Source organism: Triturus cristatus, chromosome 5_2, assembly GCF_964204655.1.
Source record: "Triturus cristatus chromosome 5_2, aTriCri1.1, whole genome shotgun sequence".
Classification (NCBI taxonomy): Eukaryota; Metazoa; Chordata; class Amphibia; order Caudata; family Salamandridae; genus Triturus; species Triturus cristatus.
The window spans coordinates 363833773-363858288 of record NC_140588.1 but is presented as its reverse complement, the minus strand read 5'-3'; the positions used below and the strand labels follow the sequence as shown (position 1 = coordinate 363858288).

General features: G+C 45.4%; 1 protein-coding gene across 2 annotated transcripts in view; it reads left to right on the top strand.

Annotated features, from left to right (window-relative positions):
• Positions 1-24516, top strand: part of RPP40 (ribonuclease P/MRP subunit p40) — a 450868-nt gene that overhangs the window by 76349 nt on the left and 350003 nt on the right. The gene's annotated exons all lie outside the window — the stretch shown is intronic.

Here is a 24516-nt window from a genome sequence, read left to right as displayed (position 1 = left end):
ATAGATAATAAATGTAAATATGAAAAACGAATACAAAATACCATTAGGGTGAGAGATGGATTTGCCTGAGAAGTCTAGTGTTGATGTTGCAGTATTCCTCTTACGTATGTCGTGTTATCACTGGGCAAATGCTCTAATTCTAGCAAAACTAAGCTACAGGAACTTGATTTATCTCACCACACTGCAGCCCAGAGACAGCCACCTTAACAAGCATTGGTAAATGCATTAGGTTTCGCCTATGTGATTAATAAGCTGTTATTTGTTGTAAGTTGTAGCTTGCTGAGTAGTTGTACAGTATAAGATACAGAAAGTCTGTTAAAGTGTTATGACTTGTTTATGTAAAAAAAAGCACTGTATTGTACTGTTACTAGTGGTATAGTGTGGCAGGTAATTAATAGCATGTAAGTTATAGCAACATTTTGAAAAATAAAAAAAGGAAATGATATAATTAATTGATGTAATAGCAATATTATGTGTTTAGAGGAGTTCTGACAACTTTTGGGCCAGTGCCACTGCACCTGCTGCTCCATTCAAACCATGCCTCTAGTGCCTGCAAGATAACTGCGTTTGTGACAGCCTGTTTGGTAGTAAAATATTGCAATATTTGGCACTTAGTGGGGCGCTAGAGTTTTTGGCCCCAGTGCCTCTGCACCTGCTGCACCATTCAAATCAAGCCCATTTTAACTGCAAGATAACTGCAATTGTGCCTGCCTGTATAGTAGTAAATTATAGCATTATTAAGTGTTTAGGGGACTTCTGACAACTTGTGGGCCTGGTGCCACTGCACTTGCTGCACTATTCAAATCTTGACCTCCTTGTCTGCAAGACTACTGTACTTTTGGTTGCCTGTTTCGGAATAACATTTATCAGTATTCGGTATTTAGTGGGGTGCCTTGAGCTTTTGGTCCAGACGCCACTGCACCGGTTGCACTATTGAAATCATGACCCTAGTGCTTGCTAGATAACTGCAGTTAAGACTGCTTGTTTAGTTGTGAAATAAAGTAATATTGGGTGTTCAGAGGACCTCTGACAACTTTTGGACCTGCTGCCACTGCACCTGCTGCACCATTCAAATAAAGACCCAATCGTCTGCAAGATAACTGCACTTGTGACTGCCTGGCTAGTAGCAAAATATAGCAATATTTGGTGTTTAGTGGAGTTATGACAACTTTTGGCACAGGTGCCACTGCATCTGGTGTGCTATTCAATTCATGACCCTGTTATCTGCAAGGCAACTTCACTTGTAGTTGCTCGTTTAGGAATAAAATATAGCAATTTTAGGTGTTTAGTGGGGTTCTTGGAGCTTTTGGTCCCAGTGCCACTGCACCTGCTGCACAATTGACATCATGACCCTAGTGCTTGCTAGATAACTGCAGTTATGAATCGCTGTCTGTTTGGGAAATATAGCAATATTAGGTGTTTAGAGGAGTTCTGACAGCTTTTGGGTCGGTACCACTGCACCATTCAAATAATGACCCTGTTGCTTGCAAGATAGCATCACTTGTGACTGCTTGTTTAGTAGTAAAATATAGCAATATGTGGTGTTTAGTGGAGTTATGAAAACTTTTGGCCCCGGGTCCACTGCACCTGCTGTACCATTTAAATCATGACACTAGTGCCTGAAAGATAACTGCACTTGTGACTGCCTATTTAGTTGTAAAATATAGCAGTAATCCCTGTTTAGTGGGGGTGCCTGGAGCTTTTGGTACCGGTGCACCTCACCTGCTGCACTATTGATATCATGATTCTAGCCCTTGATAGATAACTGCACTTGTTACTGCAGATTAGTTGTAAAATATAGCAATATTTGATGTTTAGTGGAGTTATGACGTTTGGCCCCGGTGCCACTGCACCTGCTGCACCATCCAAATAACTGCAAGGTAAGACGAAATGGGACTGAAAGTCTAGTAGAAAAATATAGCAATTTTAGGTGTATAATGTGGTGCCTAGAGCTTTTGGTCCTGGTGTCACTGCACCTGCTGCACCATTGAAATCATGACCCTGTTGATTGCAAGGTAACTGCACTTGTGACTGCCTATTTAGTTTTAAATTTTAGCCATAATCTTGGTTTAGTGGGGTCCCTAGAGCTTTTGGCTCCGGTGCCACTGCACCTGCTGCACCATTCAAATCACATCTCTTTAAACTGCAAGGTAACTGCAATTGTGACTTCTTGTTTAGTAGTCAAATATAGCAATATTATGTGTTTAGAGGCGTTCTGACAACCTTTGGGCCCAGTGCTACTGCACCTGCTGCACCATTAAAATCATGGCCATATATTTTCTGCAAGGTAACTGCACTTGTGGCTGCCTTTTTAGTAGTAAAATATAACATAGGTCTTGTATATTAACTTTATTTTTAATGCACAATGTTTATTAAAACTTTTGGAATTTGATCTTAATGCTCAAATGGATTATATTGAAAAATCGATGAGATAATGCCTACGAAGTGCAAAGAAAGGTACTGAGGCATGAATAGGAAATACCACAAACGTTCTGAGGCTAAAGCATCAGCTTTATAAAACTAAATAATAAAAAGCTAGCATTCCAGCATAGTGTTAGAAGCTGTCTGACTTTTCTGTGGGAAGAGATCTCATCTTGACAGTGAATGCTGCGTAAACTGTGAACAGCTTTAGAAGTATCATAAATGCGTGCAGGCAGGGGAAGATTAAAAAAGTTCCACACCGAAGAGAATGAACACAGTCATTTGGTGACGGGAACTGATAAGAGCCCCCTTTTAAGATAAATTAAATACAAGAGATTTCACAAGCACAGCAAAAGCGCTATGCAGGCAAAACCTAAAAATCATAGACACCCTTTGACCACAGATAAAGATGACCCTTCCTCGTGAATATTTCTTTATATCTTTGTTGAACTTTTATATATCTCTACTGAAGTTTTACAAGCACTACTAAAGCCTGTTTAGTCATAGAGAAATGGAGGCCTTTTCATACTTAGGAGTTATATAGATCTAGTAGATGATATCAGATATCGCACATAAAACTCGGCAAGGAATGCCATCTGACCCTGGTGTCTTGCCTCTAGCCATGAACTTTATTGCATTGTTGACCTTGTCTAAAGTGATAAAGGACTACTTCATTTCAATTCTGGTAGCAAGATGTAACATAGGTGAAATGGTAAATCTGCAGATTGCCAGCTTTGTGGACAAGAATATTGTTGAGAAATATAACCTCCAGAAATATAGTTTATATCTTTCTGAAAATCATATATATCACTACTCCCCACCCCTCAGAACCGTTAGTATGGATTTATGACTGTGTGATTTGATTAATTACACAAGCATATAGCTATATTTCTCCTCTGCATTAAGTCTGGTGGTATGTTCCTGGTAATCAAAACATATTAGCCTTTATAATATTGCAGCATGGTCCCCTTTACATGTCTATAAGGTGACAAAGTATGCAGTGAAGTAATTCGTTTTTTCTTCGGCCAACAAATCCTACTTGATTGTCCCATGCGCTCCTAACAGTCTTAATTCATATTACCCTCACTGCTACTTAAAGCGGTCACATATGTGTCCACATCAGCCACACTATCCGTGTTCACTTCAGAATAGCGAAATAATTGCATAATGTATGTCAGGCTATGTGTTGTGTGTTGTACATCTAACATTTGCATCTTCCAAGACAGATAACACGTGATGACTTAACTCATGTGATTGCTGACAAGAATGTACAGTGATTCTTTCCCAAGTATTCAATGTTTACAACCTATCCTGCCAAATATATAGATATAACGTACATGTTCAGCCTTGAATAAATGGTTATGATTTGGGGGAAAGAAAGAATACTCTGTCCAGGTATCCTTAAGATTGCATATCGTCAGCCATTCTTTGAACTCAGTCGCTGTCTTGGAGGTGGCTAAAATGGGCAATGGCAGATATGAGCTATCTTGTGTGATGTCCGCAATCATGTTAAAGTCACATCCCCATACAGTGGGCATGTGTGGGCCCAGAAGTATATTGGCTAGGTGGTTGGGCAAACGGTGCATATGCGCAACATTTTGGGCATCATTGACATAAGTCTCCATCGACCTAAAACATATCTACTCTCCATGCTGATCCATTGTTTGGCTCATTGGAAGGACACTCCTGGTCTCAACAAGATGAGTATTTGTCTAGCTTATGCAGGGTACTAAGTGTCATGTATGTAACCTCTCCAGGGGTTTTGAGTTTCCCAAGCTACTCATTGTGTAAAGTGTATCTTGTAGGAATCCAAAATGGGCCGCCTCCCAGACCACGTGATGTAGCAATAAATCTTTTTCTTTTTTTGTAAATATTTTTATTTGTTTTTTAGTTTTACAGTTTTATCCCCAGCAGTTGAAACATTATGCTACAACATGTAGCACCAATCTCTGTCATGCTTCTTACATTAACAATGTACTTCACATATGTTCCTGTAGCAGATATGATGATGTGTCAGATCTCGCATCTTTCAATTGTCTGGCCACGCCGTATACGTCCCATTAAATTATTTGCCCTACAGATTTGTCACATAGTGAGTATCACGTTGTCTTTCATCTGACATATTGTACATTTGATAAAAGATTAAATATTAATGATAAAATGTTTCTCACATGTGGGATCATAGAGGTCAGAGACAGAGAAGTTGCTACTCACCCAAACCCTTTTGGCTTCCATACCTGGGAGGGCCAGCCATTCCTAATGGGGTCGCAAATTGCGAATGCCTCATTAATATGCATGAGGCATGCAATTTGCGACCCCATTAGTAATTGCTAACAGTGTCTCAGACACTGCTGTACATGGCATTTAGCGACTCGCAAATTGCAACTCGCAATTGAGCGCAATTTGCCCTATTACCACCCAGATAGAGAGTGAAAATGAAGTGGAACCAGAGGGTATTGGCTCGCTTAAGGATCTTGATTCTCAAATCCCAGAGCAGCTCTCTATGGGACAGGCACTTGTAAATATGAGTTTGGAGATGCCTGCAGGACAAGCGCCGGAGGTCTGAATTTATGAGACAGGCATAAGGGCTAGCCTCTTTTCATGAAGCAATTAAAAAACTGTTTAGGTGAAACAATGTAACAGCCAGTGTCTTCGATGGATTACTGGCAACCTAAACAACAGACCTCACAATCGTCAGGACTTGGCTCAGTCTTTGAAGCCTCCAAGAATGCTGAGGCAGTCAAATCAAGTAATGGAGCCCCGGAAGCGAATACGTGTCAACATGGAAATTCTAATCAATCTGGTTTAGACCAAGGATAAAACACCACACGGGGGAATGGAGAATCCGAATCTGTCTGGGATTTAAAACAATCACAAGTGCAAGAGATTGCAGCTCTTCATAAAAGATTGGCCAAAATTGAGAATAGCGTGCAGTTACCAGCTAGAATACTGGAGACCGAATCAAGAATATCAGATCCTAAAGATAAAATGGCATCTTTTAATAAAAGAATGTAGAACATTCGTAAAAAAATGTTATTTTGAGAATAAAGTTGAGGACTTGGAGGACTATGCGAGATATTCCAAACTTCGATTTGTGGTTATCCCAAAGGGAGTGAAAATCAAAATATGCTTCAGTGGGTTGAATCTTTAATTAAATCGTATGTCTTGCCTGATGCCTCTGGAGAGCAATCAATCATGAGGGCCCATTGGGTCCTCACTTATCATCCACCTAATTTTAAATATCCATATACTGTTCTCGTAAATTTTACATACTATGGTATTAAGGACATTTTTTTACCAACAGCAATTCTAAAGAAAACCTTTTTTACCTCGGAGAACTTCCAATTTCTAAATTTTTCAGATATGTCTGTTACCACAGGTTGGCACCAAAGAGACTTTCAGATACTTGTGGGTTCATTTAAATCTCTGGGGTACAGGCATCAGTGGTACAGCAATAAAAATTGAAGGCTTTGGTGAAGCAGCCAGTTTAATCTTTTCTCGAAGGTCAAGGATCTGCTGTCTAAAATACAGAGTTATCTCCTGAGATGGATCATAGATACCTTGTTATTTTGATAGCCTCGTAGATAGTCTGAGTAGGGTAGACACTCTCATTATGGGAGTTCTCGAGCTATGCCAGGTGCAGGTACATGGCACCACTTATATGGTTTTGGGTGGGGTAAGGAGTAAGGCTATTTCCTCTTCCCAGGGTGTCTGGGGGTAGTAAATCACCGAACAATGGATGGTTTGGTCAGGGTGGTGGTAAGTGGGAAGCGCAATCAGTAGAAACGGTGTTGAGCAGGAAAGTTAGCACTGGAAGTACTTGAGGATTATAGTATGGTGCAAAATGTTAAGTTAATTTCATGTAATGCTAATGGCATTTTAACCAAACGGAAATATGGTGCCATGATGAATTGATTTAATCCTGAAGTAATGTTTCTTCAGGAGACACAACTCAAAAGTAATAGGCTCAAACCTATTATTCCTAGGAAATATTTCCATACATATTTTGCTTCTGTAGGGGTAGCAATGCGAGGTGTGGTGATTTTTAAGGCACGATCTATTGACCGGCATGTGAGGGATGTCATAAGGGATTAAAAGGAGAGTTGGATTTGGATAAAGGTCCTAGTTAAGGACTCTGCTTTGAATCTTTTGAACTGTTACAGCCCAATTTCTGATGATACCAAACCACAGAAAAATCTAAATGAATTTGCCATGGGTGCAGAAGGTATCTTGATTTTTGGGGACAATGTCAGCTTTATTCGGGATCTGAAATTAGACACCTCCACTAGGAACAAAAAGAAGTTAAAACTAAGTGGCTGGGACTCTTTCTGCTATTAAGCAGGATTTCCAATTAGATTATCCTTGGTGTATAGACCACCCGAATACCACTCAGTTCACTTGTTTTTCACACCAATTTAATATCGCAAATGCCTTCTTTGACCACTTGATCGTGTTGGTCCAATTTGGATTAGAAATTACCATAACAGAGAGACCGAGGTGGCAGTTTGATAGCTCTTTATTACCAGATCAGATTTGGTTGGATGAAACCGTCTTTATAAAGGAATTTTTTTAATTAATCTTATTTGACATCCGACTTTGTAGTGTGGGATGTCTTAAAGGCTACTTTTCGAGGACGCATGATAGTGTATAATTCTAATCTAAATTGGATATGAACTAGCAGAATACAGGCACTACAATTGGTGGTTAACTTTGCCACAGGCACGTATGTGGGCGCAGAAGATAGGCCCAGCTTAAAATAGTAGCTCATTAGTTCTAAGCTGAATCCTAAAGACTATTTCTTGATTAATGAGATAACCACAAAACATGACAGCAGAAAATGTACGAGGAAAGTCAGCAAATAGGCAGATTTCTTGCCTGGTCAACTAGGATCAATCAGAACAAACCGTACATTAGTAAGATAGAGGAACCTGACACCCATACAGTAGTAACAGAGAATGATATAATCAGAGGTGTTTTTGCAACACTATAGGAATCTATAAAAGAGAAAGCACCCAGTCTGTATATCTAGTTTAGAACAATATTTTTGTTCATTCGAACTACCCCATATGATGAGAGTCCCAAAAGAAATGATGTCTGGGAACATATCGGCTTCAGGGGTGGCAACAACCCTTTAAAATATGTCTAACGCAAAAGCTGTGGGAATGACGATGGCTCACCAATTAAGGTTTACAAGAAATTTGCAAAAGACCTGCTCCCCTTTCTTTCCAATTTATTTAATCTAATTAAGAAAGGCGTAGAGATTCCCCGGTCTTTCAAAGAGTCTATCCTACTTAGTCTTTTTTTATAAAGATAAATCACCCATAAATACTAATTCATACTGGCCAATAACTCTTTAAAATGCTGATTATAAATTGTTTACCAAGGTTTGGGCATCTCAAATCATTCCTATAGCTCAAACTTTGATACACAAAGATGGGAATGGGTTTTTACCCAATAGGTTTATGGCCCCAAATACAAAATATTTGATTCAAGCGATAGATTATTTTACCAGTAACCAAGCGATTAACAACCATATTGATGAATGCCAAAAAGGCTTTTGGAACTTGGTTGTTTGGGATGCTCTATTTTTAATTCAAAGCAAATTTGGTTTTTCTGATCAATGTATAAAAATGCAAAAACAAATATATCAAGATACAGAGGCTAGAATTATTATAAACTCAAAGGTAGGAGGCTCTGTGAAAATCAGCAGAGGTACCCGACAGGGTTGTCCTATTTCACCCATTCTTTTTACCTTTTTCATTGAACCCCTGGCATTGAGAATTCCTAATACCGTTTCTGATGTTCCTCTGTTAGCAGGGATGTCGAAAATAAAACATTTGCAGATATTTTGTTGTACATGAAAGCCAATAAGGCTAATATTCAGGGAGTAATGAACAAAATCCAAGATTTCACCCATATAAGTGGGTATGATATTAATCAAGCTGAAACTGAGCAGCTTCTGTTTAATGCATTACCCACCGATCTCCCTCAAGATCTTCAGTATCAGTTCAAATCTCAGTGTCCAGTTTGCTATTTGTGGATATTTGTCACGAAAAAGTATCCATGACTGCTTCAATTGAATTATAATATTATGCTAAGTAAGGTTAAAGCCTTAGTAGAAAGATGGACTTTACTACCCTTGTCAATAATTGGTAGGGTAGCTCTAATTAAGATGTCCATTTTGCCATTATTTCTATTTCTTTTTTTTAATCTCCCCATTAAGATCAATAATCTATATTTTAAAGAATTAGACCCCCTTATTGGAAAATGTATATGGAATAGTAAAGGGGTCAACATTTGATTTTACATCTAGATAAAACCCAGGGAGGCCTTGTGCTGCCTCATTTCCAGACTTACTATCAGGCTGCACTACTGGATATTATGTCACAACTGATTATGGAGACCAAAGTCTTCAATCATTTTTTACTAATGCATATGGTGCAAGAATTGGCAACTGATCTACCATCATTCTTAAAGACAGTGAGGCTCACTGAAAAGACTAGATATAAAGTGCTCTCAGCAAGGGAAAATTGTAAAAAGACCTTTTTTTAAAAAGAAAATCTTTCATTCGGTTCCAGGATTGCAATATTTTAGAACTTAAATTGTCCAAGTCTACTTTGGGATTATGAAATCTAAGAGATTTATTGAGATGAGCGACTTTTTCATGGGCATTTTTTAAAGGTCACAATCCGATAACATGGGATGGGATTATGCTGTGTCACACGTTTGTGTATACTTTATGCAGATAAGTAGCTTCTTTTTTTAAATTTTTTTTTTTAAAGACCTTTATTTGAAGCTTTACGGTACACAGCAGAGAGCCTACAACCCTGCGGGCTGGCCGCGGAGGATACATTTGCATTTGTCTCAGATCACACAGCCCTGTGCCGTCAACCCGGAGGTACGGCGGCGTTGAAGGATGCAAGCGTACCAAGAGATAGAGAAGAATGTTGCAGGTCTCAGTTTCTCACCGAACACCACAAATTACAGGCATGATGCCCTAGTAGGAATAAAGGTGCCGAACTATCAAACTCCCCCCCCCCCCCCCACCCCCTAACAACCGGTCAACACTATGCTATCTTATGTATCCATGGCTCGGGCCTGCAACCTCCGCCCCCCTCCCCAGCTCCCCAAGCAACAGTGGCAGGATCTAGACATCTCCGGGTTCTTCCTGCACGACGGAAGGAGGCTCGCAAATGCCCCCCCTAAAATCATTCCACTTGGACCACACCTCAACCCACTTACGAGGGCACCCTCTCGCCACATATACAGTCCTTTCCTGCAGCATGCACCAGTCCATGTCGCTGTTCCAGTCTGACAGCCTTGGTGGAACAGCGCTGCCCCAGAGCCTGGCTATGTTCCTCTTTGCTATCATTTGCCCAAGTGTCACCCAGAGCCTCCCTTTTGGCGGCAGGTCAGTTGGTTCCCATATATTGAGGAGGCACCTCTTAGCCTCCGGGCGAATCTCCACTTCCCACACCTCCTCCATACTCCGCACCACTCTTCTCCAGTACCTCTGAATCTTCGGGCAGCCCCACAGCACGTGAAAAAAGGTTCCATCGCCCCCACAGCCCCTCCTACATAGTGTTGTGTCCACCCTCCCCATCATGTGTAGTCTCGTGCAAGAGATATAGACTCTGTGTAGGATCTTCAATTGGATAAGCCGCAGTCGGGCCGATATCGCGACCTCGCGTGGAGAAGCCAAGGCATACAGCCACTCCTCGTCATCTATCTCTAATCCTTCAGCGACCCACTTTTCTTTAAGGGGAAGAAGCATATCCGGGGGTTATTAATACGTTTTTTGTAAGTGAGGGATATGGCGTGTTCCGCGAGGAGTCCATCCAGCAATCTATCTTCGAGCGGGGAGGCTGGTGGCAGTTTGGCCTCCGGTGGGATATTCGCCTGTAAGGAGTGACGTATCTGCAAGTATCTAAAATATTCGGCATCCGCCAGCTCATATGCTTCTTGCATTTGGGCGAACGTGCGGATCCCGGCAGGCCCCCAGATATCTTTGATTTGAGAGATGCCGATCAGATCCCAATTGCGGAACCCTTTGGTGCGTCGCAGATTGCCCAATGCTTCGGAGGCCCAAAGTGGCGTGGCCATCGTGAGGACTCCGGACCAACCGAGCTTCTTCTGGGCGATGTGCCATATCTGCACCGAGTGGAGTGTCGGTCCGGTGAGTCTGCTCACACCTCTTCTAGAGTAGAGTGCTATTTCATAGTTCCCCCCGGGAAGCAGCCATCTATCCATACCGTACGCCGGGTCGTTCCCGTCCCCGTATGTCCCTTGGTTAATCGCGGACAGGTGGGCCGCCCAGTAGTATTTGCGGATGTCGGGGAGAGCGATTGCACAGTCGTACCACCCCAGCGTGAGCTTGGCCAGCGAGATTCGGGGCAGTCCGGCCCAGAGGAGGTCGCGCAACGCGGCCTCGATCGCTAGGAAGTAACTGTTCGGAACCAGGTGTGGGTAATTTTGTAGCGCGTAGAGAAATCGCGGGAGCGAAAGCATCTTAAATAAGGCTGCCCGGCCCAGCAAGGACAGGGGCAGATGCTGCCAGGATTTCGCCTCCTTTTGGAGCCGGAGCAGTGGAGGCTTGAGGTTGTGTTCGTACAGCAGAGCCTTATTAACGGTGATGTACACTCCGAGGTACTTAAACCCGTCCTCCGCCACCCGAATAGGGCAAGTGTCAGGGAGTCTGGGAGGGTCCCCACGCAGGACGTAGAGATGCGACTTGGCCCAGTTGACTCGGAAGCCGGAGTTGCGACCAAAACTATTCAGTATGTTCAGCGCCGTGATCATTGACCCACGCGGCTTAGAGAGGTAAAGAAGTATGTCATCGGCATAGAGGGATATTTTGTCCTCCCACCCCTCCGCCCATGCTATGCCCTTCACGGTGGCAACCTGTCTTATCCAGGCCACAAGCGGTTCGAGGGAGAGGGCGAATAGAAGGGGAGAGAGGGGGCAGCCCTGTCGAGTTCCTCTGGCCAGCGTGAAGACTTCGGACACCTTATTGTTTACCAGCACCTGCGCCAGGGGTGCCGCATACAGTAAACGCACCCAAGCGATGAATTGGGGTCCAAAGCCTAGCTTGCGCAGGACTGCGAACATATATGGCCACTCCAAGGTGTCGAAGGCCATGGTGGCATCCAACGAGACCACCACCGCATCCTCCTGCAGTCTGTGGCACTGCCCTAGCACCCCATGCAGTCTCCTGATATTGAGGGCCGTGTTTCGGTGAGGCATGAACCTCGCTTGGTCGGGGTGGATCAATGACGAAAGCAACGGCTTAAGCCTATTGGCCAACGTCTTTGCCAATATTTTGGGTTCCGCGTTCAGTAGCGAAATGGGTCTGTATGATGCACAGGAGTCTTTGGGTTTTCCCTCTTTCGGTATTGCCACTATGGTCGCTAAACGCTGGTCCCGGGGCAGCAGCCCTACTTCTTTACTATGGTCGAACATGAGTTTTAGGTGCTTACTAGTGACGTCCAGCTGGAGTTTGTAGATCTCTATGGGAATGCTATTCGGACCGAGCTCCTTACCAGGGCGGAGGTCCCCTATCGCTCGCTGGAGCTCAGCCTCGGTGAGCGGGCTATCAAGAGCCTCCCGGTCTGCCTCCGAGAGAGTGGGCATGCGTATGTCTGCAAGGAGGTCCATGGAGTCCTCCTCCGGCCGGTCCGACTCTCGCCTGTAAACCTGCTGATAATGACTGGCAAACTGTTGTACTATTTCCCGGGGCTCTGTGAGCACTCTCCCTGATTCAGTGTGCAACTCCGGCACCACCCTGCCGGCCTGTTGTTTCCTCTCAAGCCAAGCAATAAGTTTCCCGGCTTTATCGCCTTGGTCGTATATTCTACCGATTTTATGCCGAGCCACCGTCTGGGCTTCTTGGGTCACCAGCGCTTTGTACTCCGCCGCCTTTAGCTGCATCGTGTGCCTGATCTCCCGGTCGCCGCTAGCCGTTGCCTCCCTTTCTAGTTCCTCAAGTTGTGCCTCCAGCGCTGTGACCTGCTGGTTGCGTTCCCGCCGCAATAGCCGAAAGCGCCTCACCCCGCACCACCGGATTAAATGCCTCCCACAGGGTGACAGGGGGGCTGACCGACCCATCATTTTCTTTAAAGTAGCGCGAGATTGAGGTGGAGATGTGTTTCCTAGTGACCTCGTGTGTCAGGTGCCAGGGATTTATTGGCGCTGTGCAGCCCTCCCGTCTACTCCCAAATAGGATATGAGTAAGGACCGGTGAATGGTCAGAAATGCCTCTAGGGAGGAATTCGGCCTCCAGTACCGCCATATCGTGTTGCAGCAGGGTGAGGACGTAGTCCAGCCGTGAGAAGGAGTGATGCGCCCCGGAGAAGAAACTAAATTGACTTTCGGTGGGGTGGAGCAGGCGCCAAACGTCCGTAAGCCCAAAGGACTCGAAAATCTGGCAGCCACCTTTGCCCCTGGGGCAGGTCTCTAGGTGGCTGCCTATCTCGGGCTCCCGACGCCACTGCGTTAAAGTCCCCTCCCAGCACTAGCCGACCCTCAGGAAGCGAAAGGAGAAATGAGCCCAGGTCTGCAAAGGCCCGGGCCTGGAGGCCTGGGGGGACATAAACTGAAAGTAGATTAAGCGACCGGCCCTCCCAACGCCCCGACACAGCCGTGAAGCGTCCCTGCGGGTCGGTCTTGGCGAGGTCCACGTGGAGGGGCAGCGAGCGACGCAGGAGTATTCCCACTCCCCTCGATCCAGTGGTGAAACCTGAGTGTGCTGCTAGAGTGTAGCCATATCTATTCAGGGCATGACAGACATTCCCTAGCAAGTGTGTTTCTTGCAAGAGCACCACATCTGGCTGGTGCCGTTTGAGAAATTGCAAAACTATAGTACGCTTAAGTCTGTCCCCCAAACCATTGACGTTCCAGCTGAGGATCTTCAAACTTTTTTCCCACCTCCTAGCCATAGCTGTGTCTTACAAGGGTGCCTTGTCCCACCACCCCGGCATCATAAGTGTTGACATAGTTCGTGTGACCGTAAAGGATCCCCAACTCCCACCCCTCCCTGGTTCCCACCCTGCAGTGGCGAAGTGTGTAGAGTACAACAAACCTAGCAAACCGGTCAGGCCACTCCCTCCCTCCTGAGTCTGGCCCCGACCCCCCCTAACCCCCCGTCCTGAAACAAACCCCCCCTCCCTGCCCCCTGCTCCGTGGGTTTTGAACTACCCACCACCCCAATTAGCAGAGCGCCTGTCGCCCTACCCTGCCCCGGTGAACCCACCGAGGAACTCTACTTGGGAAGTTCGTGGGCCAGCCCCCTCCTGGCCGCCCGTCCGTGGTGTCCCAGTTCTGTCAGCCCCTCTGGCCTGGTGCCGCCCATACACTGGAGTCAACCCCAAAGGTGGATAGGCGGCCATTTCGCCCCAGAGCCAACTAGTCTCATAGTAAAAGGCACATGTGGTATACGTTACTGTCCGACGTCTTCTCGGTGCCAGCTCTCGTGGTCTCATCACGGCGTCCCCTCTCTGGACGAGCCCCAACGGGGACTGTTAGACCTGGAACGCCAGGACCGCTGACTTAGCTCACCACCCTCTGGGCGCCCTGGCGCTGACACTGTGGCGGGAAGGCCCGCGTCCCGCCGCTGCTCATGTTCACGCCGGGAACCCTGCGCCGTCTCTCCCGCATCCAGCCACTCCTGTACCGCTTCCGGCGTGGTGAAGAAGAGGGATCGTCCACCAGCTATAATTTTCAGTTTGGCGGGAAAGAACATCATATATCTGATCCCACGATCGCGCAACGCCGCCTTGACCCCTTGAAAGGAGCGTCTTTCCCGCTGTACCTGGAGCGTGAAGTCGGGGAAGAACCGGATCGTGGCCTCTTCATACTGTAGGTCACCGTGCTGTCTTGCCGCCTGGAGAATTGCGTCACGGTCCCGGAAATTCTGTATTTTCGCTATGATCGTCCGTGGCATGGCCCCAGGCTTGGGTCGCGGGATAGGGGCTCTATGCGCCCGCTCAATTGTGAAGAGCTTAGAGAGACGCTTGGGTTTCAGGTGTCGTAGGATCAGGTCCTCTAGGAAGAGCTCCATACTGTCCCCTTCAAGTCCTTCCACCACACCTACGACGCGGATATTGCTTCTCCGGGCCCTGCCTTCCTGGTCGTCAAGCCGTAGGGCCATCAGGCGGTGCTGGTGCACTAGCTCATTCACCCTACCCTCGAGCCGTTTCTCCGAGTCCTGTAGGGCCTTTATATCGACTTCATTGGCCTTGGACCGGTCCGTGGTTTTCCCCAGGTCGGCTCGAAGCAGGGCCACTTCAATGGTGATCTTGTCCATTTTGGTTTCCAAGTTTGTACCCAGGGTTTGAATCGCGGCCATTATGGACGTCAGGGAAGGTTCCGCTGGGCCTGCATCATCCTTCGGAGCCCCTTCCGTCTGAGGCGGCGCCTTGGCTACTGTGTACTGGTCAAGCTTATTGGTCTGTGTTGCGGCGCCCCCCTTGGGCCGCATGGCGTTCCGGGTACCCCGCGGGCCGAATGTTCCACCGCCCGCCGCAACACCCAAGCGCCCCCTGGTCCGGGCAAGCTCTTCCGGGTGTGTCCTTGGGTCCCCGGTGCTCTCCGCCGCAAACAGGCAGGCCCGAGATCAGGCACAAGTCACTCCGTCCCACTCCCGGGCTTCTAGGCGGCAAGCGATCCCCAGCCGCATTCGCGGGTCTCACCTGGTGATTGGGCAGGGCACCCCATAGCCACAGCCCCAACTGGCCTCCCTCTTCGCTCCTGCGGCCACAAAATGGCGCCCCTCTCTCGGCCAGGGAATCACTCCGCCGCAGCCCCAGTCTCGATCTCGCACCTTCCACCTGGACGACTGTTGGTCCCCGGCATTGGTCACAGGCTCCCGGGTCCAGGGGCGGTCCCGCGCCGCAAACTCGGCCGCGTTCTTCCGCGACGGCGTCCCTCCGAGCACGTTGCTAAGCAGGCCACAAGCCGGGGCCTCGAGTGGCGCCGGGAGCAGTCACGGAGCTCCAGAGCTGAGGCACCCGGCCGCCGTCGCCCGCTGCGGCCGCCCTCCCGGGCTGTGCGATTATCTCCTGGGGTCGCCGAGCAGCTCTCTTGGGCACTGGGCCAGGGGGAGCCGGGGGGAGCTCCAGGGCACTCCCCTCAGCACGGATTAATGCCGGATTTAAAGGAACACCAACGGTCCCGGCGGAGCTCCGGGATCAAGCGGCCATTTCCCACGGCGCCTGGCCACGCCCCAGATAAGTAGCTTCTTAACAGCTAATTATCAGGTGATAAGCGAAAAGGCTAAGGTGCTAATCCATGTCCTAGCAATGAACAAGCTGACAGCAGTGAGTAATTGGTATTGGGCACTACATAAATAATATGATTGGGCTTTATTTTCTGAATTTCTCGATAACATTTCTAGAATGACTAATAGTAAGATATCAAAGGGGGAATGGCAATTTATTTCCATGATGACATATAAATCTCTTAGGTCTGCAAATTTGAAAAGGATGTCTTTTCTTTTTGAGATGGTTGGCCTATTATGCTTCCCATACTCTGCATAACATGTTTTCGTCAATCCCCGAACAATGCTTTCAGTGTCAAGTAAATGACACAGGCAATTGGTTACGTATTTTCTTTACATGTCCTGTACTCCATCAACTCTGGGATGGACTATTTCGATGGACTATTTCGAGTACTCAGCAAATGTGTTCAATATACGATCATGCCTGAAGCAACTTTAGTATTCAGTTCATCATATGCTAGTAGGAAGGCAAATAAGTTAGTGCAATATTTTATTTTTATTGCTCCAAGGTGGCTCCCTCTCTGATATTGTAATACTGGAGAACGACTAATATCCCAACCTTAAAATATTGGTATGATAAAATGATGAGGACCAAAGCCTTTGAGGAGGCATATGCTCGGCTAGTTGGGCCTGTTTCCAAGTTTAAAGCTACTTGAAAACCATTTGAATCTCTTGAGTATAGCCCAAAGTAGATAATTATTTAGTTTATTAATGTGTTGTTAAAATTCTGTGGTGTAACAGTATTTCACTTTACTATTTATTGTTCTATTTAATAGGACTTGTAATAGTAATGTATGCTCTTTAATTTGGAGCTGGTAAATCTGTGGGACTGTGTTTCATGTCAAAGCACTACTTCACTTTGTTTTTTCAGGTGGATGGTGGAGGTTTGTACCCCTTAATCCTGGAATGATTTGAGGAAGGTAAAATCCTTAGTCATAAGTTTCTTTATTGTGTTATTTTTACTTTGTTACATCTTGAAACCTCATAAAAAGCAAAAGAAAGACAGCTGACACGTGTTTCGTGCGGTGGCCAGTTGGCCGAGGGCTTTTTCAAGGCAAGAATTCAAAGGATTGTGCTTGTGCAGTGCAATGACACTGTAAAAATGCGGTCGAATGAAGTGAATGGTGTAATCTTTGCGGTCCTCGAAGAAGAAGTGTAAGGGGTACAAACCTCCACCATCCACCTATAACTACCTCTTTTCAATGGCTTTTGGGTGTAGCCATTTGTGAGGTACGTACCAGCACCTTATTGGGTCATTTCAAAGATAGCGTGAACCCGAGTGTTAATAACACCCTGGTCTTCTTATATTAACTTTGTTTTTTAATGTTAACTTTATATGTAAAGGATGCAACTGCTTCCTTTAAAGGAAAGAGGCCTTTCTATGATGTAGAATCAAAAACCCATTCGGGTCCAATTATTGGCAGTGTTTAAGTGGCTACGGGCAATTTTAGTATGATTGTTTACGGCATAGCACTGTGACACTTTAAGATTTTGTAGCACTTTATTTGTCTGTAAGGGGTATGTATGGTTTTCCTATCATGATTATCAACTGTATTTGCTTAGAAACCAAATTAATATTCTGTTTGATACAGTCTTGCTATAACAATGTTTATATCTTCTCAGATTCTGCTAAATAAAAAGTGGACAAAAAAAATTGCATGAAGGTGCAGACCTCCTAGGTATCTCATCCTTCATGTATCGTCATCACAGAAGAGTTACTTCCTCTTAGGCAAAGTGAAATACTTGATTGAGTACCATCAGCAGCTTGCTCTAGTACTTTGCCAGTTAAGGGCATTTCCGGAAAATGTACAATGTGTCTTCTCCCCAACAGCCCTGCCACCACCTAACCTGTGTGTAGTTGAAGCATAGGATTCTCCACCCACCACGCTATCAGAGTCCTAGATGTCCTGTTTATTATATTCCCCCTCGACCTCACGTTGATTAGCTTTAGTTGGACGTCTCACTCTCATACTTATTCCAGAGGATTCTTCTGGGGTGTAGCTATGTTGAGCAGTAGGCAGGTAATGTCCTAGATTGGTCATTTTTATACCTCTTTGATTTTGAATCATTTCTCAAATTCAGAGAGTGCCTTTCTGGCAGATTGGTAGGTTTTTGTCTGAGCTGACTACACCTAAACCTTTCTATCTCTGGTGGGCCAGATTCTCTTTTCATCTTCAAATTACTTATTGGAGCGGTACCTGAGCAGGTCTCCCACCTTCATACACTTCCTCAGTTTACATCCTTAAAATCCTTTAGCTGACAAGGCCGGGTGAAGTCTGATTTTTTTAGCAACCATATGAAGGTAGCTGGGAAGGCAACAAGCTGTCTAGATACATTAAATTTATCCCAGGTCGACATATGGCCTAGAGTGATTAGGGAGCTATACATCCCTTTAGGAATTTGCACTTTCAGTAACCATTGTGATGGAGCAAGGACTCGTAGAAAAGAGACTTGCTTGGAAGTAATCCTCATTTAACTTCTAACATTGCATTAACTACGTATTGTGTAAAAGACATGCGCACCACATTGAACATAAGAGACAGAGAATCTTGCATGTGTGTTTACTAATATAAGTAACTCGAGCGAAAACCTAAAATGGCTGAGAATGGGAAATCTTTATTGCGCACGCGTCAACTGCATCTATGCAGTATGACGAGCTGTCACTTGGAGGGAATTTCTTGCGCATGAGCAGATGCTATTAAAATGGCTGCTTGAAAGCTCACATGCTTGGCATCTGCTTTGCTGAAACTAAACCTAGCTATTTTACTAATGCTGACGCTGGGAAAGTAATATTGATTAAAGTGGGTTAGAGTAGAGATAGGTGGTATACAGTGAAACCATTTATTTTTGGAAATAACATTTGTCTTTCTGACTCACTTATTAGTGCGTAATTTGGGCCTCTCGTATGAGTCCAGAGTCTGTTAGTCACATGATCTCCGCGCATGCCTGATGAGAATGATCCGGAAGAGTGACGATATACTTGAACGCAGTCCAAGGACACAAAAGTTACATACCCTGGGAACAAGGATTGAAGACCTCTGGATGAATAGAAATCCATGATAAAATAAACATTTGTTTCTAATAAGATGTGAATACTGGTGGAAATAAAGTTTTTGAATTTAAATTAAGGGGTGGGATTTTTGAACAATAGACTGATAGATTAAGATGAAAAATTAGTATGGTGTGATGATCTTCCCCCCTTGCCTGTCCAATCAGAGTTTATAATTTTACGATATTGAAACTTTAATGGGTGGTGCATGAATATCGAGGAGTATAATTGAGGTAGTCTTAGTTAAATAGTGGAATAGGGATTTGCTAAATGCTGCAGAGCTAGGGATGCTGTCGGAGTGACGAGAGATGCTGATGAAGAATCGAATGCAGAACCATCTATCTAAACCTAATTAATTTAGAAGAAGATCGCGGAAGAATCTCGAGGAGGAAGATCGTGTCAGAGAGGGGTGCTAGGCAAGCGTCTGTGTTAGAGAGGTCATCTATCCTTTCCCGATTCCTGTCCTGAAGCCTTTGTCACCTGATCTTTCCCGGGGGACCCTTCCCAGCTCCTTGGCCAGGGGGTTGGTTTTCACACCATCCTAGGTAACTATAATTTCTGTGAATGTGCAGATGTTCTTTTTTCTCTATCCTCTCCTTTCTGAGCATAAGTCATTGCACAGTATAAAGCATGTGTTTGATGATTGATTAATTGAATTTTCCTTCCTATGAGTGACGGAGACTGTACTGTACTTTGAATGTGGTTCACATGAAATTAATTTAGATCAAGACTTAAAATTTTCCCGAGTCTTTGGTCATTTCAATTAATGTGAGAAGATTATTGTATGTCATTTCTCCATCAACTAGTTCAACTAATGGTCCATCGACCAGAGGAAAGAACTATTTGATCAGTGAATAGATTAGTTGAGAAGACGAGGTAAATAATCTTGAAATTTCAACAAACAAAAATAAACTTAGACTCCAGCGTTTGCACTGCCCAAAAAACACAGTCCTTAAGCTGGAATGGTTTACATAACACAATTACTTTTTGTTCTCCTATTTGCACCGTTCTACCAAAAAGGACATTTGTTCTACATGAAGTAGGCGACTCAATGTCTGGAGTGTAATCAGTGGCGGCTCCTCCGCCAGCAGCCGAAAAACTTGAAAAAGAAAACGATAATAACACCGGTTTATTATCGTTTTATCTTTTAAACGAGTCTTGGGGGCGGGGCAAGACGATAGGCTGGAGGGGGAGTTTTTCAGCACTGCTTTCAGTGTGCATGACAGTTTGGCCGGCAGTCTCAGGACGCGCAACTGGCAAACTGGCGCAAACAGGCTGGAGACATGCAGGCACAGGCTCCCAGTCTCTCATGGAGTGCAAATCGAGGGCGCTCAGGTCAATCCTGATGCTGCTCTTACGCATGCGAGCAGTGTCTGGGAGCCTGTGCAGGGCAAAAGAAGAGCACCTGGTTAGCGATGCAGAGAGCACAAGGTAAGTGGTTTTTGTTTCTTTTTTAAAGACATTTTCTTGTTGTCACCTGTTTTCCCCCACCCCGCCGCTCTACCCTGATACCATCTGCCACTGAGTGTAATATCAGTTAACTGCGTAAGGCCTTCTGGTGCTTACTTTCAGGATGAAGGAATCCACCAAACTTTGTAAGTATTAGTAGCAGACGGAAGGGTTTATCGAAACAAAAAGCTTACTGCTTCTTTCACAAGAGTAATACAATGTGATAACAATTACCCAAAATTTGTATATATTTGGTTTTGTAAAACGGACCATTGGGGAGTGAAGCAGGCATGAAGAGAGCCTCTATAGGTATCTCCTAGAGTTTCTTAAATTGATGTATCATATTCTTGGTACTCCTACATACAGAAAAGGGCTTTAAGCTAGCTAGCGTTCTCAGGCATTACTCTGTTGGAGTGCCTTTCACTCTTTAGTTCAGCCCTCAAAACATCCAACGTACTGTGGGAGACTGGGTCATTTCTCTTCAGCCATTGGCTTGTAGGTAATGTAAGTCTCCTTTTCTGTCAACCTACAGTACAACCATTTGGTGTTTGGCTTGTCAGTGAGTGACACCATTTTGCCTGCTGATTGTCTGCTTCTACACCCAGAAGGGACAGCCACTGGCAAGCAAAGTAGGCTCCAACAACGTCTATAATGCACCTACCAGACCCCTCATTTCTGAACACCAAGAGCCTCCTCTGACATGCTTGCTAAGCTGTGCGTTTTATTTTTTTTTAATGCGGAGTACCTGGCAGCTCTTTTTTAGGTCTCGCCTACGCAGCGCACTTGCGCTGCATAGGAGAAACCTTTAGTCATCGACACAGCTTTGTGGCCAAAAACGTGCACGCGTTCCATTGCCTTCAATGGCAACGCGTGCACATTGACTTGCAGGAGCGAGCGCTGGCGCCATATGTTATCAATTATCGCGGCGCCACCAGCTCGCTCCCGCAAATCAATCGCGCAGGCCCCCTCCTCTCGCGAGAGGCGCACGTGCGCTTGTTTTTATTTTATTTTTTCCTAAACCACATGCTTTCTGGGACCTATAGTGATGTTTCATTTAAACGAGCTCATTGCACTAGAAATGATCTTGATTAGAAAGGCATAGACAGAAATAAGGAGTCCCTTAGCGGCATGGAGGCATCAATTACTCTCACTCCTCTCAGCCCCCCCACCAGGCCCCCCCCCAAAAAAGTGGATCATTATCTGTGCTTGTTAGTAACATTTAACGGCACGTTTTTTAAACCTTTGGCAGGCGTATTTTTCTAGGTAGGCCACGAGTTCGGACATTTCCAATTACTTGCATTTGGCATAGGATTGCCAGATTGCTTCCCATAAAAAAGAATGGGTCCTTCTGGTTGAACAAACCAGTGCATTCTAGGGGTTGCAGTCTTGATTTGCTTCAGTGGAATCAATTGAACTTCACACACCTGAGACCAATGGCTCGTGACCGGAAAACTCCAAACTGAAAACTTTTCGCCCTTCGTACGAGGAGTCAAAGGAGATGGAATTTTTTAATTTTTTTTTAAAGAGCGTGAATATGGGAAAATCGTAATGTTTGGTGCTAAGTGAGGAATTCCTACTCCCAGCGAGAGCGGGCACGCCTGCAGCACTAATTATTCAAATTTGGCAGTATAGTTTTCATCTAATCTTCACATACAGACGTGCCTCCACCGGGCACTAACTGTAAAAGCGACCGGAGACCGCAGAAACCCAGCTCGGACTGGCGCGCCTCCTTCTTCTGCTATTGTGTATTTTCAGGTTTTTTTGGTGCTTCTAGTTTTAAAGTCCGGGGTCATCTGTCGAACGTAAAGAAAGTCTTTCTTCCTGGGTTCTGCCGGATGGAGAAGAGCCGGCCGGGCGCTGGGTCTCCCTGGGTCTTGTAGTGTAACCCCGCAACCAGTCTTCAGACTTCACAGCCCAGCTAGAACAAGTAAGTGTTTGTCTGTCTGTCGCTGTGAATTCATAAACTGTGAGAGGAGAAAGCAAACACCAAAGAGGGAGCGCTTTCCTCAAACAACATCTTTCATAACATTACTTTGGGCAGGCATGGTGTGGGATTTTTGAATAAGCTTAAAAATTAGTTCCATCTGTGCTGAAACTGTAACTATTTAATCACCAAATTGGTATACTTTCTTCTCCGTGGCTAAATGCTTATAAGGTCCCAAAGGCGAGACCAATTGCATTGTAAATGCTTGTTTCTGTTTGCCGATGGATGAACGGATAAGAACGATTCACTTTAGTAAAGTGATTCATGTTTTTCTGATGGAGGTTCCTTTCCAACACTAACAACGCTAGGAGATGAAGAGTAGCAAGGATCAATGGACTGTAGGTGATGAGCAGGATTAGATAGATTACTTTCACTCTTACTGCTCATACCTTCAGTAGGGACATGTTGCTGGAGTCATTTTGGGTCCAACGTTGACTTGCACCTTCATCTATATTAGAATTCTGGACTCAATTGTGCTTATTTATTGCAGATGATTTAGTCTTAAAATGTTTCTTCACAAAATTCTATATAGATTTTGCAAGTGGGTACACAGAAGTGTCTTTCTTTGGAGAAGTGACTAAGAGTGGGAAAAGAAAGCTCTGAATATGACCGTCATTAGGATTGAGATGTTTCATTTTTGTTTTTCCTCTTTTTGACGCTTGGCCTTTCCTTTTCCTAAACCTGACGGATGAATCGGAGGTCCCTTTTATTAAAATGCCATTTAGCCAGGTTAAGAACAAGGCACCAAGCTCCACAGAATTTAACGTTACAACAAACAAATGATGGACGGAATGCTGACAATGCAGACATTCTCCCCCAGTCAAGAGATCTGGGTTAAATCCATCGTTCTTTTGCCCACTACGCCACCCCAGTTCAGACATGGCCATATGCAAATCAGTCTTGACCCTGTGCCTCATGGGAACAGTCCAGCCCGAACTGCCAAGCCATGTCTTCCCTGGACCGGAATCAAGCATCCTAGGACCGGTTTCTGGCTATCAGCCGTCATCAGCCAGGATAGCTTGACTCCAGTGGCGTAGTGAGCACGGGTCCCACGTCTGGGAATACCCATCCCACTTAGGGCAAAAAGCGTTACAACAAACAAATGATGGACGGAATGCTGACAATGCAGACATTCTCCCCCAGTCAAGAGATCTGGGTTAAATCCATCGTTCTTTTGCCCACTACGCCACGCCAGTTCAGACATGGCCATATGCAAATCAGTCTTGACCCTGTGCCTCATGGGAACAGTCCAGCCCGAACTGCCAAGCCATGTCTTCCCTGGACCGGAATCAAGCATCCTAGGACCGGTTTCTGGCTATCAGCCGTCATCAGCCAGGATAGCTTGACTCCAGTGGCGTAGTGAGCACGGGTCCCACGTCTGGGAATACCCATCCCACTTAGGGCGAAAAGCGTTACAACAAACAAATGATGGACGGAATGCTGACAATGCAGACATTCTCCCCCAGTCAAGAGATCTGGGTTAAATCCATCGTTCTTTTGCCCACTACGCCACCCCAGTTCAGACATGGCCATATGCAAATCAGTCTTGACCCTGTGCCTCATGGGAACAGTCCAGCCCGAACTGCCAAGCCATGTCTTCCCTGGACCGGAATCAAGCATCCTAGGACCGGTTTCTGGCTATCAGCCGTCTTCAGCCAGGATAGCTTGACTCCAGTGGCGTAGTGAGCACGGGTCCCACGTCTGGGAATACCCATCCCACTTAGGGCGAAAAGCGTTACAACAAACAAAAGAACAAACAAGGCACAGGGTCAAGACTGATTTGCATATGGCCATGTCTAAACTGGGGTGGTGTAGTGGGCAAAAGAACGATGGATTTAACCCAGATCTCTTGACTGGGGGAGAATGTATGCATTGTCAGCATTCCGTCCATCATTTGTTTGTTGTAACGCTTTTCGCCCTAAGTGGGATGGGTATTCCCAGACGTGGGACCCGTGCTCACTACGCATTTAAGGCCTCTTTCAGATCTGCCAATTTTCACAGTATTTTGACACTAAATTGGGAGCAGTCTAGTGCCTCTGTTCAAAACAATCCACAGGCTCTCATACAGCTCATAATACTGCAGTGCATGCAATCATTTATTAAATTGACCAAAGTTAATGGTAAAAATAACACCCACCTGTGTTCTGCTCCACACTCACTACTATAGGTGAACATGACGCTGTGCTGTAGCCCCACACCCTCCAAAATAAAGACTTGTGCAAAACGTTCCTAGAACTTTTATCTTGGCACAGCCTCCCTAGTCTAGCCATAACACGGCAGACTTGGAACCGTAGGTAATACAGGCAGCACTTACCCCTCGATGAATGTGAGTACAGGGAA